The sequence below is a fragment of the Balaenoptera acutorostrata genome, chromosome 3, assembly GCF_949987535.1.
Source record: "Balaenoptera acutorostrata chromosome 3, mBalAcu1.1, whole genome shotgun sequence".
NCBI classification, from domain to species: Eukaryota; Metazoa; Chordata; class Mammalia; order Artiodactyla; family Balaenopteridae; genus Balaenoptera; species Balaenoptera acutorostrata.
Window position 1 is genome coordinate 155,256,350 of NC_080066.1, and position 4,181 is coordinate 155,260,530.

Sequence of the window (4,181 nt, forward strand, 5' to 3'; positions counted from 1 at the left end):
GGTGTATGATACGTGGATTCTAAAAAAAAGCTACATACAAATGAACTTATCTACAAAACAGAAATAGAGCTATAGATGTAGAAAATAAACTTATGGTTACCAGGGGGGTAAGTGGGGGAGGAATAAATTAGAAGATTGGGATTGACATATACACCCTACTATATATAAAATAGATAATTAATAAGGACCTACTGTATAGCACAGGGAACTCTACTCAATACTCTGTAATGGCCTATATGGGAAAGGAATCTAAAAAAGAGTGGATACATGTGTATGTGTAACAGATTCACTTTGCTGTACACCTGAAACTAACACAACATTGTAAATCAACTATACCCCAATAAAATTTTTTAAAAAAAGACCCCACTCCTGGTCTCACACTCCAGCCGGGATTTTTGCCTACAATGGACCTCAGCAGCTCTCTGTTGATTTGATTCAAGCTTGATTTTCTAAGCCGAGCTACCCTAGTCAAGGAGAAACCCCCCTCCCAATGCCAGTCCAAGACTCTTCCTTCCCTGTTCCCTACTTAATTTGCTCCCCGTCAGCCCTGAGCTTGACTACGTGACCTCCCCACCCCACCCCAGGCCTGTTTTCATGGAAGGAGCCCTGAAGTCCTCAAGGTCAACCCTGGAGCCACCCTCTGCCGCCTCAGCACAGAGCAGCCCTGGTGGGGGACCGGAAGCTCAGCTGGGCTGATTACAGATACGGCCAAGACCAAACCCATACTTAGGGAATCAGCAAAGAAGAAAAACATTTAAGAATTTTGCATTTTATATTTCAAAAAATACAAAACTTCAAAATAGTCATCATGGGAGAATTCAAAACGTTAAAGGGCTTCCTCACACTTATTTTGTGGCTTAGTATTGATTTATTTTGTACTGCTCAGGGAGGTGGAGATGGCCTAATCTTCTCGGAGCTTGGTGCCTCTGAAAGTTTTAATCACGGCCCGGGAAATGGAAATGCAGCACACAGTCTGTGGACTCCCCTCAAGTCCGCCCCTGGAGACAGAGAGGGAAGACGTCTTTCTCTTGCTTCACTCTGACACCAAAGGAGGCGAGATTAAGCTTGGTAGGAGGTGCTGCTAATGAGACATCCAGGAATTTCTTCTCTCTCCACTCTTGAATTTCCTTCTCCTCGGCTGGGTGTCAGGGGACATATTTACACCAGGACAGGGCTTTGTATTTTATAGCTCGAGGGGAGGTGTGCCCAGGTGCAGAGAGGATCATAGCTGTCATTTGTTGGTGAATTCTTTCTAGAAGTTCGATGGGTTGGGAGGTAGCTGGAATGGGGGCCTGCAAGGTTGGCAGAGGAACTGCAGAGATGAAAAATCTCCAGGTCAGCCTGGCCCCTGAGCGGGAAAATCTTTAAAAAAGGCTCCAGCCAAAACGTAAAAGAGAAGGACAGACAGACAGACATGCCTAGCAAACATGTCCTCCTGTGAGGAAGTCAGAAAACACTTGCACAGCAGAAGGAAAGGATGAGGGTGGGGAGAGAGGAGAAGGGAGCCCAGGGGGAAAGTCTGAGGATTTTTTTTTTCTTTCCTTCTTCCTTACTTCCTTTCTTTTTTATTTATTTATTTATTTATTTATTTATTTATGGCTGTGTTGGGTCTTTGTTTCTGTGCGAGGGCTTTCTCTAGTTGTGGCAAGTGGGGGCCACTCTTCATCGCGGTGCGTGGGCCTCTCACTATCGCGGCCTCTCTTGTTGTGGAGCACAGGCTCCAGACGCGCAGGCTCAGCAGTTGTGGCTCACGGGCCTAGTTGCTCCGCGGCATGTGGGATCTTCCCAGACCAGGCTCGAACCCGTGTCCCCTGCATTGGCAGGCAGATTCTCAACCACTGCGCCACCAGGGAAGCCCACTTCCTTTCTTTTTTAACAGACTTTTTTTAAAGAGCATTTTTAGGTTCACAGCAAAATTGAGCAGAAAGTACACAGGGTTCTTACATGCTCCTGTGCCCACTCACACACAGCCTCCTCCCAACCATCAACATCCCCACCAGAATTGTACACTTGTTACAATCAGTGAACCTACACTGACACATCATTATCACCCAAAGTCCATGGTTCACACTAGGGTTCACTCTTATGTTGTACATTCTATGTATTTCGACAAATATGCACCATTGTAGTATCACACAGAAGAGATTCACCGCTCTGAAAATCCTCTGTGCTCCACCTATTCCTCTCTCCCTCCCAACTAACCCTTGGCAACCATTGATCTTCTTACCATCTCCATAGTTTTGCCTTTTCCAGAATGTCATAGAGCTAAAATCATACAGTAGCCTTTTCAGATTGGCTTCTTTCACTTAGTAATATGCATTTAAGATTCCTCCAGGGCTTCCCTGGTGGCGCAGTGGTTGAGAATCCACCTGCCAATGCAGGAGACACGGGTTCAAGCCCTGGTCCGGGAAGATCCCACATGCCGCGGAGCAACTAAACCCGTGTGCCACAACTAGCTGAGCCTGTGCTCTAGAGCGCGCGAGCCACAACTACTGAAGCCCACGTGCCACAGCTACCGAAGCCCGCACGACTAGAGCCCATGCTCTGCAACAAGAGAAGCCACCGCAATAAGAAGCCCGCGCACCGCAACAAAGAGTAGCCCCCACTCGCCACAACTAGAGAAAAGCCTGCACGCAGCAACGAAGACCCAACGCAGCCAAAAATTAAATAAATAAATAAATAAATCTATTTTTTTTTTAAAAAGGTGAATGCAAGAAATCCTACCTTTAAAAAAAAAAAAAAAAGATTCCTCTGGGTCTTTTCAGGGCTTGAAAGCTCATTTCTTTTTTTAGTGCTGAATGATATTCCATTGTCTGAATGTACGACAGTTTATTTATCCATTCACCTATTGAAAGACATCTTGGTTGCTTCCAAGTTTTGGCAGTTATGAATAAAGCTGCTATAAGCATCTGTGTGCAGGTTTTTGTGTAGACATAAGTTTCAGCTCCTTTGGGTAAATACGAAGGAGTGTGACAGCTGAATCGTGTGGGAAGAGTATGTTTAGTTTTATAAAAAAAACAGCAAAGTGGCTGAACCATTTTGATTCCCAACAGCAATGAATGAGAGTTCCTGTTGCTCCACATTCTCACCGGCATTTGGTGTTGTCAGCGTTCTGGATTTGGGCCATTCCATTGTTGTTTGAACTTGCAGTACCCTAATGACATATGATGTGAAGTATCTCTTCATATGCTTATTTGCCAACTGTATATTTTCTTTAGCGAGGTGTCTGTTTAGATCTTTGGCCCATTTTTTATAAATCAACTTATTATTGTTTTAAGAGTTCTTTGTATATTTTGGATGCCAGTCCTTCCTGAGATCTGTCTTTCGCAAGTGTTTTCTCATCTGTGGTTTGTCTTCTCATTCTCTTGAACCTTGGCTTTTGAGTTGATGGTTCCGGCCCTTGACTGAGCCAGCTATGGTGTAAGGTTTAGCCATTTCCACCTAATTCAGGACTCCTCTAGTGGACAGTCTTTGCTCCGCGCACCTAGGAGGCTGGCAGAGACCTTATCAGATCTGTACTGTGGTCTGCTGGCCTCTCCCTGACCTGCCCAATCTGGAGTTCTCTCTACTCCTTCCCAGGGGCTGCTCCACACAAACTCCTGTGCACAACTAACTCTGTCTCAGCACCTGCTTCAGACCTAACTGACCTAGCCCTGGGGAGGAAAGAAGTCGGAGTGATGGGACAGATGAGGACTGAGGGGAGTCAGGGAAGGCCCCACTGATAATGTCAGGCTGAAATCTGGAGCCAAGACAGTGCCCAGCAGCCAAGGGGTCCAGAGAAGGGAATAGCAGGTATAAAGGCTCTTGCCTATGTGACTGAGGCAGGGGTGCCTGCCTGAGGAGTGGGAGGAGATGAGGACAAAGGTTCAAAGGTTGGGATGGGGGCCCATCCTCCAGGCCACGGTCAAAGGTTGGATTTATTCCAGATGCAGTGAGTAGCCATCAGAGGGTTTTCAGCCTAGAAGTGACACGATCTGATTTGCATTTTTTTTTTTTTTTTTGGCTGTAGCGCGCAGCATGCAGGACCTTAGTTCCCCAACCAGGGATTGAACCCATGCCCCCTGCAGTTGAAGCACGGAATGTTAACCACTGGACTGCCTGGGAAGTCCCTGATTTGCATTTTTAAAATCTCACACTGGCTGCTGGGTGGAGAATGGATTACAAGAGGAGAAGCAGGGAGA